This window comes from Chenopodium quinoa, unplaced genomic scaffold, assembly GCF_001683475.1.
Source record: "Chenopodium quinoa cultivar QQ74 unplaced genomic scaffold, ASM168347v1, whole genome shotgun sequence".
NCBI classification, from domain to species: Eukaryota; Viridiplantae; Streptophyta; class Magnoliopsida; order Caryophyllales; family Amaranthaceae; genus Chenopodium; species Chenopodium quinoa.
Window position 1 is genome coordinate 4,388,081 of NW_018745410.1, and position 16,410 is coordinate 4,404,490.

Sequence of the window (16,410 nt, forward strand, 5' to 3'; positions counted from 1 at the left end):
TTTCAGTTCGACTGGTTGAACTGCATCCATTCCGAAAACTAAGGAGTATGGAGTTACTCCTATTGATGTTCGTATAGACGTTCTATAACCCTATAATGCGAAGTGTAGTTTATTCGGCTTGTCTTTATAATTTTTTGCCATTTTCTTAATGATGTCTGATATATTTTTATTTGCCGATTTTATAGCTCCATTCATTTGAGGTCTGTATGGGGATGAGTGATGATGTTTTACTTTATAACGTGTTAAGAGGTGTAGACACCTATTTGTGTCTCCCCAAAACCTAGCCCAATGATGAGTGCCTTTCACGTCGAATCATAATCGAATGAAACGAAAGTGTGGAAAGGTCTAGTGTTGCGGAAAGTTTTATTTCTTTTCTTTTCTTTTCTCTTCTCTCTGTTTTTGAAAACTTTATTTTAAGAAAACAGCCAATCTAGTTTGGTTGGTCCATGATATGGGTCCAATAGTGGTGTAGTTGGATGGGGCTTGCAAAGACCTTTCCAACGATATATTATAAGCCCAATTCCGATGAGTATTGAGGAATTTATGGCCAATTTACTAAACTGGGCCCGATTTGAGTTTTAAGTACGGCCTAATGATCTAGGGGAGGGCCTAATATGATTTATCATTCCTAATGTAATTAGGAATGGTTTTATTCTTCTAGAACATTCTAGAAGGTTCTTATCATTCTTAATTCAATTAGGATTCTTTAGAGTTTTAATTAGATCAAATAGCATTTTCGACTGAAATTATATTATTTTATCCTCCAGTACGGTAAAATTATCAGATTTTCGAAAACGTGTTAAAATCCGGTTTGGCGTCCAACCCCAGGCCTTGGTGCCTGGAACCAGGATTGGCGCCAGACGCCAGCCATTGGCGCCTGGCGCTAGCCATTGGTCCTGACGCCAATGAGCCAGGGCTGGCGCCAAGTTGTTTTTGCGATCTTCAGACTCTGTTTTGATAAATTATCTTTTTTGGCTGATTTTCTCTATAAATATCGTATTAATAAACTCCGTTTTAGAGGACGGATTATCATCTATCATTCACCACTTCTTTTATTCTTAAGTTTTAATAAAATTCGTTTTCGTTCATTCATCTACAATCTTTAATCGTCAACAAATTAGTTTATGAATCATTAATCTTTCATTCTTTCTTTTTAAAAAACTTTATTCTTTTTCACACAAAATTCCGCATTCACAAGATCTTGATACACCTAGCCATATTCGAAGTTTCCTTCGCCCTAGACGTGAAAGGTTTTAATTTCTGAGGGTTTGGTCCCAAATCTCTATTATTTAATTTAATTGCTTTGTTTATTATTTTTTCTTGAAGTTACTAACGTGTGTGTTTTGTAATTAGAAAGAGGTACGAGGCATCCAAGTAAGTACTTTATTGATTTTAATTGATTTTATGATGTAGACATCATGTTTATATTATTATTATGATATTCCTAGTATCATGTCTAGGGTGTTTTTAATATTAAGCGGGATTAAGAATATGATGCTTCCTATGTTCTTTCTAACATTTATGATTATGATTGATGATGATTATTTATTATGTTGCTTGATATATATTTTATGATATTGTTATTGCTTGATCACCTTTTATTGCAGGTTAAAGGGAATTGGTATTTGCAATCACGCTTAATAAGATAATTAATAATCTTGTTAGGTTAATTGTGATTATAATTCAAGTGATCGCCAATAATAGATTTATTTGTGCATTAAATTCAACCAACATAGATTAAACAGGTTTAGGGTTAATCCTATTGATTGTATGTTAGTCAGAAAGCGCACATGAATACGAGCAGAATAAAGTAGAGGCCTATTATTAGGGCAGGTTCAATCTCTTTTAGGTTGGATTTGTACCATCATCCCCGGACCCTTATTTGGTTCATGACCTTATGGAGTTGACGATCTCTTGGATCGTTAAGGGTGTAACCTTTACCTCGTGAACGGTTTACAAGTTCCTTAAAAACTTGTTGGCGACTCTTTTGCTCTATCTTCTTCCCTTTTGGACGCCACCGTAATTTAGTGTATGATCACAGTGGGGTTCAAGCTAGTGGGATTTTAAAGGCTTGAAAATATTCCCTACAGTTTTTGGCGACTCCACTGGGGAGGATTTCTATTTTAATTCCTGAATTTGTTTCGGCAATGATTTAGAATGAGTGGATGAGACTCGAAAAGTTCTAAGTATTTCATGTGCGTAATTTTTATTAACATTATTGTCATATGCATAAAAAGGTTCTCATTGGAAAGACCATCCGTAATGAGTCAAAACATAGGATTTTACACGTAGGAAATTTGAGAAACGTCTTTCACAACTAGGACTGAAATAACACCGCGCGAAACTGAATGATTTTATTGAGCACAGAAAGCTGCTGAGGCATGTGGCAAGTAGCGTCAGGGGCCAGAGCTTGGCGCCACACTTTTTGCCGTAGCGCCAGACACCAGTATTGGTGCCAGGCGCTACAGTTAAAAGTTGGTGCCAGTCTCTGTTTGATGGCGCCAATTTCCCCCAATACCGAGCCAGAAATATGCGTTCTAATTTCGACCGGTTTTTCGTATTGTTTGCTCGATCCTACTTCCTGATTGAATTTTTTCTCATTTTTCTGAAACCCATATGTGTTCTACATATGGACATAACCCTCTGGGAATTCATGCTCTATCTATCGGATTGAACGCTCCTGGCAACAAAGGGTACATCTGAGAGGTTGAATTCACCAAACCATGGAAGTGAGTTTTTTCTAAAAAAAAGCTCGCGGTGTTCTATCCACACGCGTTAACCCTTCACGGTTAGGCTTCCACACGGTGCATCTGAACAATTAACCATGGACCCTATTTGACCAAACCATATCCCGAACTTTAGAGAACTGGCGCCATGGTTAGGCTGCGAACTCATTGCATCATATTGTGCCTACTTGACTAATTGTGCATTATTTGTTGCGCATATATATTCTATGCTTCTCCTAACCGTTTGTTGATTTGTGTTGAGATTATAATTAATGACTTAAAGAACTTTCCCTAATTAATTAATTAATTCGAGTCAGTAAAATTTTTTCTTCTTTTAATCGGAATTGACCTAGTACGACTTTAGGCATACCCAAGTTGACTAATAATATCGAAAACAGTCCCAGACCGAGGCTCCAATGTTGGTGCCAAAATCTGGGCTGTAGCGCCACTGTATGATGTGTAGCGCCAGACATTTACTAAAAATTCTGGCGCCAACCACCAAATTGTGACGCCAGTCCTGTCTTAGCCGACAGTTCGGATTATTTGTCGAGTCATCACCTAATGTCTAATTATTCAGTTTCCTGTTTAATTCGATTAATTCAGCTTAATTGAATCAATATTCGAGTTTAGGCACTAAGTCCCATGGTCTTACACAAGAGTCCAAGCATGTCACTTACACTCAATACACACACCATTACACATGTCTTGACCATGATTAAGGGAGTCTTGTGTGCGCGCGTTATTTTTCGTCATTTTTTTAGGGGGGTAAGTCGGATATTAATCCTCCAATAAATAGTACTTAAGTTCCCTAAACACATGTACATTATTGCTCCCTAAAAATATGCATACTTTTTTCTTTTATTTAAAAAAAAGCCATAAAGTCAAACTGATTCGAGTCAAGTAATTAAAACGCAAACTTGCTTAATCTACAGCGCGTGGTCAAGAAAGGAAGGACGATTAATCAAAGATAACCTCTTCGTACAAGTCCAACTTTTCGACAAACCTATATCTCGCAAGAGGAAAGCAAGAGTTATAATGGCAACTAAGGAAGAAGTTAACGATCTCAAAAACCAATTGGCTACTGTAACTGAGACACTAAAGCTTCTCGCACTTAAGATCGAGGATCCCACGAAGCAACAACAAATGGACCTCATGCAAGAAAGCCTAAGCAAGTTGTCCAGTGACTACAAGTTTCAAGAACTCACATCCCAAGGGGTCTCGGTGGATAAGGATCTTCTTCCGCAGAAGTTCAGTGCCAACGACATCCCAAAGTTTAGGGCAATCGACAACCCCTACTTCCATCTAAGGGCATTTGAAACAATAATGAGTATCAAGGGTATTGATAAGAAAATTTTCCCTTCTCTGTTCTCGCTATCTCTCGAGACCGTTTGCCAACAATGGTTCTTTTCTCTTGAAAAAGAAAAGACCTCTACCTGGGAATCCATAGCAAACGCTTTCGTTGATAGGTACAAGTGCAACGTTCAAGTCGAAACTGACCATAGAGAACTTGAAATTCTCAAGCAGAAGGAGAATGAAGGCTTCACATCTTTCTTTAACAAGTGGAGAGAAACCTCAGCTAAAATGATTGAGGTACCAAGTGAAAAAGAGTCCGTGAGATTGTTCATTAAAAATCTCCAAGAAAAATATTCAAAACATCTTAAATATCAAAATAACCTTCATACCTTTAAGGCTGTTTATGATATTGGGATTAATATTGAAGATGACTTAGCTAAATCTAAAGCTGCCAACAATAACTCCAACAGTGGTTGGAAAGGAAAGAAGAACGACAATCCTTCTTCTTCCAAAACCGCCCACTCTAATAATGTTAGCGCCTTTAATCTAGGAGAAGTCCTTGCCATGAACAACCAAGGACAAAAGAAACTGTTTAGGAGAAACTTCACTCCTATTGGCATGAGTTATGACACCGCGTTTGATCGGCTAAATGCAAAAGGTCTTATAACTCCCATTGGACCATTCAGAGATCCACCAGTCGAGAAAAGGTCGCCTAATTGGAACCCCAATGCACATTGCAAGTATCATCAAGGTAGGGGCCATTCTACTGAAAGCTGTTGGAAACTTAAGGAAGCTATCCAAGACCTGATTGACAGTAATAAGCTGCCGTTGCCTCCTGCCAGTAAGAAACCGAGTATTGATAATGCACCTCTAGCTCACACATTGGTTATCTCCGATGAAGAAAGCGAAGTTGACCCCTCATCTCTCATTAAGCCTGTCAAAGTGACCGAAGAAGAAGAAGAAGAAGAGATGTTTTTCGATGTCGAGGATAATCCTCCAGAACTAGCAAATGAGGTAGAGATACGAATACTCACACTATATCTGAGGGAGACATCACAACTGTTACATGAAACTCTCAAAATTCTGAATGAACTTCACAAGGAATACGATCAAGAACCTAAGAGAGAATTCACACCAGTAAAAACGACTTATGAGGCAAAACACTTTCCCTTACAAGTCACCGAAAGACCCAAGAAGAGCAATAAAATTTATACTCCAATTGGGATCCCGTATGCACAAATGTTTAAAATGCTCTCCGAGAGTGGCAAGGTCAAACCTCTCGAACCGAGACCATTTGAATCATTAAAAAGAACATATAGATATTACTGTCAATACCATCAGTCAGGAGGACACACCATAGAAAACTGCTTCAAATTCAAGGATTTGGTGCAGAAAATGATTGATAGAAAGGAATTAGTCCAAGTTCAACAAGAAGAGGATATAAATGTTAATGGAGTATGGGACAGTAATGAAGAAGATGTCTATCTAAAAGACATGTTAGAACCTTCACCTTCCATATCATACACCACAGACGACATTTGGGCTGAAGAAGATGCATCAATAGACGTCACAAGATCCGGGAGAATACAACCTCCTGTTTCAACGCAACCCATGCCTACCGTACAACAAGTTCCCATACCTATCATCGAAGACAATGACATTGTTAAACAATTCAAGAAGACAAAAGTTGAGATGAATGTATGGAAGCTTCTAGCAACATCTCGAGAACATAGGTTAGCTGTGAAGAATGCCTTGGATAAAATCGGGATAGATTCTGACACCACTCCTGAGGGACTAGCTAACTTCCTCACGAGTGATCTCCCTAGTCCAATTAATCTAATCACCTTCTCTGATAAAGATTTACCCCCGGAAGGTGACAAGCACTACAAAGCGTTAAACCTCACAGTAGTCTGCAAAAGAATGAATGTTCCTATGACGCTTGTAGACAATGGATCGGCTATTAACGTCTGTCCACTTAGGAATGCGAGGATGCTCGGCATAAAGAATGAGGATTTAATTCCGTCCACACAAGGAATAAGAGCTTACGATAATACTCGACGTCAAGCTCTTGGCAAAATAACCCTAAATGTGACAGCAGGAGCAATAGAACATGCTACTACTTTTCAAGTGGTAGACATCAAAACCTCATTCAATCTGTTGTTAGAACGCCCTTGGCTCCATGATCTAAAGGCCGTCCCTTCATCTCTCCACCAACAAGTGAAAGCTATAGTTGGAGGAATCCCCATCACCATTGATGCTTCACCAATGAGGATCAAGTCAATAGAGAATCCAATCATCAACGTGGAGCACGACGAAGATGATGAAGACCTATGGGGATTTAACGAAGAAGTCTCCTTAATCCAAGAGGATGAAAGGACATCTCTTTGCCACGACCCCCATTCCAACATGATTATCAACACTATGCTGAAAAAACAAGGACACTTCCTTGGGAAGACCTTAGGAAAGAAGAAGGGGATGGCAAAATTGATAGAGTCACCTGGCCTCCCTAAACTAGATACTTTCGGACTTGGTTTCGAACCGACTCGGAAAGATCTCAAGCAAGCCCAGGACAAATTGAAAGCACGTAGGGATGCTCGCATTCAAAAGAAAGCAATTCCAATGGATCAGTACCCTCTTACGCTTAATGGTCAGTTTATAAAAGAAGGAGAGGACTATCCATGCTATGAATTTCCCGAACCATTTGTTGTAAATGGCATACGACAACCAGGATTCGAGATTTTCTTAGATTGCTATTTCACTGATGAAATCCCAATTCCCGTTCATAAGGAGAAAACACCTCCATGCTTTGACTTTAGCGTCATGGGATTACTGTTTGGGCGAGAAAATAATGAGCCAGCTTATGAGGAAGACAACTCCTCACTCATTCAAACGATCCTACAAAGCGAAAACTTCGATCCCTCGAAGCTAATTACTCCAGCTGAAGGATTACTGCAAGGGTGGCGCAAGACTATCAAGGTAATTACTCCGAGTGGGAGGAAGATATCAATCACGACAGGACAAGGGCCAATGTTTGAAGAATCGTCAGGGTCAGAGTCAGAGTCTTTCCCTTTAGAATCTTCTAAGTCTTTAGCTATAACGCCTTCCCTTCCTGTTTCTTCTCCTAGGATAGTTAGTGATCCAGTCCCTGAGGACATATCACTCTTTGATGTAATGATCTCAGAGTATAATAATATCGCTCATTCTCCTTACTTCTCGTGTTCTTCTCTAACCCAAGATGACGAACATTGCTTAGCTAACGATGAAAAAGAAAGAATTTATTAAAGCAATGGAAACACTTGAAAAGAAAACACTAGTAATTGAAGAGACTGAAACAGTTGACATCTCAAATGATTCAACTCATAAAAGAGAAGTTAAAATCGGACTAACATTGAATAAACAAGAAAGAACCGATTTAATTAACTTGCTTAAAGAATTTATCGATGTATTCGCTTGGTCATATGAAGATATGCCAGGCATTAACAGAGAAATAGCTCAACACACTATACCATTAATTCCAGGAATGAAACCTGTAAAACAAAAGTTGCGTCGAATGAAACCTGACATAGCACTTAAAATAAAAGAAGAAGTTCAAAAACAAATAACTGCAGGTTTCATCAAGGTATCCAAATACCCCGAATGGGTCGCTAACGTCGTCCTAGTTCCAAAGAAAGATGGAAGGGTAAGGATGTGTGTCGACTATCGAGATCTAAATAAGGCAAGTCCAAAGGACGACTTCCCTTTGCCACACATCGATATTCTGGTAGACAACACAGCAAATCACGCGCTCCTCTCATTCATGGATGGATACGCAGGGTACAATCAGATTCTCATGGCGGAAGAAGACATGGAGAAGACAACTTTTATCACACCATGGGGCACTTACTGTTACACGGTAATGGCATTTGGGTTGAAAAACGCAGGTGCTACTTACCAACGTGCAGCAACTGCCTTGCTCCATGACATGATGCACAAAGAAGTCGAGGTATATGTAGACGACATGATTGTGAAATCAAAAGACCGTCCAGGCCATCAAGTAGCCTTAAGGAAATTTTTCGAAAGGCTAAGAAAATATAATATGAGGTTAAATCCCTCAAAATGTTCTTTTGGAGTAACCTCGGGCAAGCTCTTGGGATACGTCATAAGCTCTAGAGGAATAGAGATAGATCCAACCAAAATTAAAGCAATCATGTCAATGCCACCGCCCAAGACCGAGAAACAGATTCGAGGATTCATTGGACGGTTACAATACATAAGTAGGTTCATATCAAAACTAACAACGATATGTGAACCAATCTTCAAAAAGCTCAAGAAGAATGTACCAGTAATATGGGATGACGAGTGTCAAAAAGCCTTTGACCGGATCAAAGCCTATCTCGCAAATCCTCCCATATTAGCGCCAACACTTCCCGGAATACCTCTTAGGTTATATTTGACGGTTACCAAAGAGACAATGGGAGCCATGCTAGCACAAGAGGTAGAAAACAAAGAGAATGCAATCTATTACTTAAGTAAGAAGATGCTCGAATACGAAACACGCTATACACCGCTCGAGAAATTGTGCCTCGCTTTGGTGTGGGCCACAACTAAGTTGAGACATTACATGTTGGTGCATACCGTTTTCGTGGTATCTCGATTGGATCCACTCAAATACTTGTTCGAGAAATCGACGCTCAATGGACGTATTTCAAGATGGATAGTCAACTTAGCCCAGTTCGACGTACGGTTCATGCCACAAAAAGCTATTAAAGGATCCGTGGTGTCAGACTTTCTGGCAGACTTTCCAATAGAAGACTCGACACCAATACAGGACAGTGAATTTCCAGATGAAGATTTGATGGTCACTGAAGATGATACTTGGACCTTATATTTTGACGTAGCCTCAAACCAAAAGGGATGTGGTGTCGGAGTGTTATTAGTATCACCTAAAGAAGAACACGTCCCAATCTCAATAAAGCTTGATTTCGACGTTACCAACAATGCTGCTGAATATGAAGCATGCGTGGTAGGCCTTGAAATAGCCCTGACATTGGGAGTAAAGAAGTTAAGGATATTCGGAGACTCTTCTCTGATTATCAATCAAATATCTAAAAGGTGGAAACTAAGGAGTGAAATCCTAGCTCCTTACCAAACTTATCTGGAAACTCTTACTGATCAGTTAGAGAAGGTAGAATACACATATCTACCAAGAGAAGAAAACCAATTCGCTGATGCCTTGGCAAGACTAGCCTCAATGGTTAGGATTCCCATGGATATCGAGCAAATGCCTCTAACTATCGAAAAAAGGCACAAACCAGCATATATACAGGCTATAGAAGACGACAATCCAGTCCAAGACGAAGATGAAGAACAAGAAGAAGAACCATGGTACACAGACATTCTCAACTATGTCACCAATGGAGAATACCCTCCTCATGCTGACAAAAGAGCAAAACGAGCCTTGAGACTTTTGGCTTCTCAATATGTACTCATAGACAACGAGCTACATAAAAGGGTACCTAAAGGTCGAGGTCTCCTATGTGTAGGGAAGGTGGACGCACAAAGAATAATGATAATGGTCCATGAAGGAATCTGTGGAACTCTTATAAATGGCAAAATGTTAGTCCAGAAAATAATACGAGAAGGGTATTATTGGACTACCATGAATAGGGATTGCCATCAATATGTAAAAAGATGCCCTAAGTGTCAAATTTATGCCAATTTACAGCACGTTCCTCCATCTTTGCTCTAAACCTACACATCACCATGGCCATTCTCTACATGGGGAATTGATATAATTGGCAAGATCACTCCTCCAAGAACAGGAGGCCATGAATTTATTCTAGTATCGATTGATTACTTTACGAAGTGGGTTGAAGCACAATCATATGCTAAACTCACCGCAAAACATGTAGCACTTTTTATCGAGAGAAATATCATTTGTCGATATGGAATCCCACATGAAATGATAAGTGACAATGGAACTCACTTTCAAGCCGAATGTGAAGAATTACTACATAAATATGGTATCCAACATCATCATTCGTCCCCTTATAGACCTCAAGCAAACGGAGCAGTCGAGGCAGCTAATAAAAATTTAAAGACTATCATCGAGAAAATGACAGAAAATTACAAGGATTGGCCTGACAAACTTCACTTTGCATTGTGGGGTTATCGTACGTCAATCCGTACGTCAACAGGAAATACACCATTTTCTTTGGTATATGGAATGGATGCCGTACAACCTGTCGAACTAGAAATACCATCTCTCCGTATTGCGCTAGAAAGTAAACTCGATGAAGTCGAATGGACTAGGACACGATATGAAGAATTGATCCTACTCGACGAAAAACGACTAGAAGCTCTACATCACACTCAGTGTTATCAAACTCGTATGGCTAGACATTTTAATAAGAAGGTCAAGACAAGAAATATCAAAATAGGAGATTTGGTATTAAAGGCATTAAGGAAAAATGTTTTAGATCCAAGGGGAAAGTTTAGACCTAATTGGTCTGGCCCCTACATTGTCAAAACAATCCTGTCAGGTGGTGCAGCAAAATTAACTGACATGGATGGCAATGAATTCTCAAACATGACCAATCTTGACCAACTTAAAAAATACTACCCATAATTGCTTGAGTAGGACACTCAAGAGAGCTACGTTCGGCCTGATTCCTTAGGAAAGGATACGTAGGCAACCCATTACGGTTGCGGCCACTTTATTTTTCGACATCTCCGCATTCCAGAATCAACAAAAGTCGGAAAAGCTACTGGCGTCGCAGAACAGAGCCTGGCGCCAGAAAAAGGCCATTAGCGCCAGACGACAGTATTGGTGCCTGGCGCCAAACCTAAATATCTGGCGCCAATTCTCAATTATTGACGCCAATTCAGTAATAAAATCTGGGCGAATTTCGGCGTTTTTCGGAAAATTTTCGACTTCCGTACTCGAAGAATTTCTGGAAAATCAATTTTTTCGGTTTTTCATTGCTTTAATAAACAAATTTAAAGTAACAATTTAATTGAAAGCTGAAATTTCATTAATAAAATAAAATTGCATTGTTAATGGAATTTAAATAAAGCTGAAATAAATTAACTTTAAATAAAAACAAAGAATCTAATAAATCGAAAGCTAAGCAATGTTCTAATCTTTCTTCTCCTTCTTTGCTCTTTTCCAATTCTTTTCTGCCTCCTCCTCTTCATCCATTACTTTAGCTAGTAGGCATCCTTTAGAGGACCTACATTCAATCTTGGAATGGATTGTTTCCCCTTCCGCTAGCACCCCATGCTTCTTTTCCACCCAAACCTTTTTGTCTGTAGTGGTAGCTTTCCTTTTCCCCTTGTCTTTAGTAGAATTCTTCTTCTTAGGCATTATAGGTGTCTTGAACTCAATTCTTGCACCTAAGAGTTCCTTGGCCGGTGTCACCCTGTCACCTAGACGATTCTTCACATCAGTTCTACCCTGATCAATTGAAGACTTCTTCAGCAACCACTTCTTTACATCATTAGGCAAAGAAGGAGGAACCTTTTGGGTAATCACTTCCCATAAAGGTCTAGCGCTCCAGTACGTGTCAAATTTATCTACTTCTTGAGATATGGGATACTCATAGGGAGGACGAAGATCCTCGGAAGGAATATTTTGAAGCAAGCCATATTGTCTCTTTACTCTGCAGGGATAATAATATGTCATGAGAGACAAGCTTGGAAGACGGCAGAAAGGTTGCTTGTTAACACCAACCATCCTTTTTATTTTCCACCATGGGATGACCCACTTGATAGCAAAGTCACGTGATTTAAAGACTTTCTTCCACCCATGGCCCCAATTTTAGGGATACGCTTCTTTCTTCTTACAAAGCAAGTGGGCGTATAACTTTCAATGTCGTCCGGAGGGCTAATTAATCCTAGCCTTTCCATTAGCCACATCTGAAAAAAATAAAAAAAAAATAAAAAAAAAAAATTTCAATACAAATAAATCAATATTACAATACAAAAATATTTTTTTTTTAATTTCTGCAATTAAAAATATTATTTTTCTACCTGTAATAAAATTAGAGAACCGCGAAGAGGTGTTTTTGGGTCCCTTCTCAACTCATCTAGACCAATTATAGTCTCTCCAACTATTAAAGGCATCAGATTTCTCTCTGATTCAATTTGTTCCAGCACAGTGGTTATAATTGATCGACCCTCATTAATTTTACCCCTACTAAGACAATATTGATTAAGCATGCAGAATAAGAACGCCCTTCTTCTATATATGTGAAGAGATTCAGAAAGCGGTTTATCGAAATAATAGCGCGCGAATTCTTTTAAGTTCACCACATTGCCATTCACTATCCTTGATAAATCCCTTTCCTTCAAATTAAAGAAGCGCTCAAAATCCTTGTAGTAATACGCATCTACTCTAGGGATCACTACCAGGTCTATTGCAGGGAAGCCTAAAATAACACCAAATTCCTATAGCAAAGGGCTAATTTCATCATACCCTATTCTAAAACAATGTGTGTCAATGTTCCAATATTCTAAAGCGGTATGTATGAAGTCTATGTCTGGATCTACCCCTTTTATGCCATATATTCCCCCCAAGTGAAATAAATCCAATTCTTTTCTTTCTCTAGCATTGAGAGATCGATACCATTCATGAGAATATTGGGTGAAGTTTTTAGTGGCTAAAGACATGATTATTATTTTTTCTAAAGAGAAGAATATTTTTTTCGCTGGAATTATGTGAATAATCGGCTGAGCAGGGGGCTATTTATGCACAAATTTCGAGGAATTTCAACCTTACTGGAATGCGTAGTCAGCGTCAATTGGCGTCACACACCCGAAATTGGCGCCACACAGCAGCTCTTGGCGTCACACGCTAGCAATAGCGCCTGGCGCCACGCGCCAAAGGCTGGCGCCAAGTTAGCAGGACAGCCGCGTGTGCTCAGTTTGCGTTTTGATATTAAATCGGAGTCGGTTAATGACTTTATGGCCCCGTTTTAATTTCTTCTAAATATCTTTCTATCCTTTTCTTAATTAGTTAAATATAGCAATTATGTTTAGTTAATTTTTTATTCTTTTTTTTTGGATTTTATATTCCAAAATCAGCCTTTCTCTCCGTTTTATTTTCCCTTTTTATTTTTTTCCTTTTGGGGGAGAGAGTCAGATAATACCCTCCATCAATAATAAAAATGACGGAATTTTTGCGCAAAATTGTTATCACATTTGCACACACTAACATACACTAACATAATAATAATACATAATAATAGATTTACAGAACAGAGTGTCTAAATAACAAGTCAAAGGCAAAGTTCTATAAAAAGTCAAAATAAAATGCATATACAGAAATAAACTACGGCGCCGGAGGACGTAGGCCCATCATGCCATAAAAACTGCGCCGTCCGAGGAGTCACCTCTCCACCAGCTCCAGCCTCAGCACCAGTCCCAGTCTCCGTAGGAGGAGGGAAACTCAAAACAAGACCGCTCCAGCCAAGGCCAACCTGAGGCTGAGACCGCGGAGGCTGCTGCGATGACGAGCCAACCTCGTACATCCCACCACCTCTGAAAGCCGAGGTAGCCTCTCCTAACGGTGCAGTCGGAACCTCCTCAGAAGAAGACCCTAAGCCCTCAGCAACGTCGGCTCGAGCAGCCTCGGAACGACCACCTCTACCTCCTAACGAAGTGCGACGACGTCTCGAGCTAGACCTCGCTGGCTCTCTTCGCCCCTCAGGCCTCGTACGGGTGTGAGAAGCAATCGGCTGATCCTGCAAAAAGAAATAAATCAGAAACAAGGTGAAAACTGAAGCATAGTGCAGAAAAAATAAGTAAAGAAAAGTTACCTCTCGCATAGCGTCGTCTCGACGACAGGTAGCTGCGTTCCTCATCCGGACGAGTTGGCTCCGGAAGGCATCTATGCATCGTGCCATAGCCGAAACCACCTCGCGTGAGAACTGTCAAGGAAAGTTAAGTCAGTAAAAATGCATGATAACTGAATACAAGATTCTGAATTAGAACTAGACTTACCCTGGTCTGGTGACGAGGAATCGACTGCTCCACAAAGCGCTCGCCCTCAGGAGCCGAGAAATCATCTCCTCGATCGGCCCGCACATCCCCTAGTAGTGGATGGACATACGGGGTGGCACAAACTCAGTGTGACCATCCTAATAAAACAGAAAGAAATCAGTAAGGTGTTACTTGGGGGCTACTCAGTGAAAAACAAAAGCCAAGAATCTTACCCTCACATCCTCGGCCGGCACGGGGGCTGGAGCTAACAAAGGAAGTAGCTCCTCAGCATAACTCCGCCCAAGGATCACATGGGACCGCCAAAGAGAACCAGGCTCTTCAGCCATGCTCGACAACTCTCTCTCGTCGAACATGTGGCGTGGTGGAGGAACAGGAACGACAAAGACATCGGAAGAGTGCTGTCTAGCAACTCTCTCTCCTAAATACACAACTTCTACGTAGGTCCCCAGAAAATAACGGCGCTCAGCAGAGTACTGTGCAGCTAAATCCAGGGACTGTCCAACCACCCCATGGCCGGCTATACTACCTCAAGTCCCTATAAAAAAATACCAATCGGGTAAGAACATGTATAAAAACGTCGCAGAAGAGCAAGATAAGCACCAAAAAAACGCACCGAGATGATCCAACTCCGGACATGTGCAGTAGACAGGTCCACATGGTGGCCGCCCCAAGAGGCGCTCATTGGATACCCCCTCGGCGATGGTCCTCGCCGGCGCAATGGAAGGAAAGTATTCATAGAACCAGATCTACAAAAGGCTAAAGCATGAGTAAATACTAACTAAACATATAGGGCTAAATCTTATAGGGAATAATGTTTACCTCTACAACTTTCCAGAAAGCGGACAAAGCAAACATTCGTCCTAAGAGACCGGTGGCGACACGAGTCCCTCAGTGCGCGAACGAAGTCAGTATAGGCCAAGCTGGCCCAGTTATAAGTCTCGATCCACCGGAGATCGCGAACAGCAGGGAGATAGTAAAGCAATGCCCTACTACCCCTATCAGGGGAGAATGTCCCTGACAATAACATCAGCACAAAGATGCGCACCCGCTGCTCTCGAGTGGTCGCATCGTCATCAAGAGCCGCTGCCAGCGTCGAGCGCGAATCCCTCTAGCACTAAACTGAGTCGTCTCGACCTCAGCTCGGGCCCGAACAGCAATCGGCCCCAGTAGTTCCTCGACCTCTGGAGAAAAGACGTCGATACCGCCGTCGAATGGCAGCGGCACAGAAGAGAACTCCAGTCCTGTGATGAGACTGAAGTCTGTAGGAGTGACCATCATCTCACCCCATGGAAAATGAAATGTGTTGGTGGTGTCCCAAAAGAACTCCACCAGAGCGCGTACTACGTGGTGACCCCGCTGGAGGCGACCATAGCCTCGGAGGTCTCAAACAGGGCAACCAACCCGCAAGACTCCCATAGGAGTCTCGTCTCTCGATCTCTGGCAATATGCATCCTATATAAATCGCCGAGACCATCGCAGCCAGAGCCGTGATGTCGTCCTTCCCGGCTCGGTTCCCCGTCTCACCCTCTCAGAAATGTGGTGGACAGGGGAAAGAACAAGGTCTGCTCATCCCACTCTGGGAACTGACCAAGCGAAGTGGACGGTGTAGTGTCGTCCTCCACGGGCTCATGCTCCCGTCTAGTGTTTCGGGACCGTGAACCGGAGCTTTGTTCTAGCCATGCTACATTGTGCAGAATCATCATAAATCAAGGTTCTATAGTATCTAAAGGTTTGCCTAGCCGCATGATACTATGTTCGCAAAACAGAGTACGTGGTACTAAACAGAGCACAAATTCAAATTGAGCATGATAAGCATTTTTCAAGCAATCAAACAATTTCTTGCAACACTATAGTGATTATTGTGACAAATTGAACAAGAATTGCTAGCAAAAACATCAAGAACAAGCACATTTTTTTCACGACCTTAGGAGGTCCAACAATGGCGGATTGCTCATTTCTTCGCCAAATGGGTCAAACAAGTCTCAAATTACTTCCAAGGCAATATACAAACATAAACAAGCAATTTCATGGCATAAAACTTGATAAACAAACAAATTGAGCATTATAAGTTTTGAATTTTCATGAAATTCGTGAATGAACATGCCAATAATTCATAAAACGATGTGAGTTGGATGGAAACTTACATAGATCGGGAATATGGATGAAAAGAGCTTGGATTTGCAACAAATTTGAGCAAATTCGGTTGAGAAACGAATGAGCAACGATCAATTGAAGTTTCGACTTCTTTCGAGCAGCGTTCGCAACAAACCAGAGCACGAAAAAACTGAAAACGGGAATTTAAAGTGATTCCCGTGCTGGCGCAGTCCCTAGGAATTGACTTCACATTCTGTGCTTGGCGCCAGACGCCAATTTCAGCGCATGGCGCTAATGCCATATGTTTGGCGCTGAT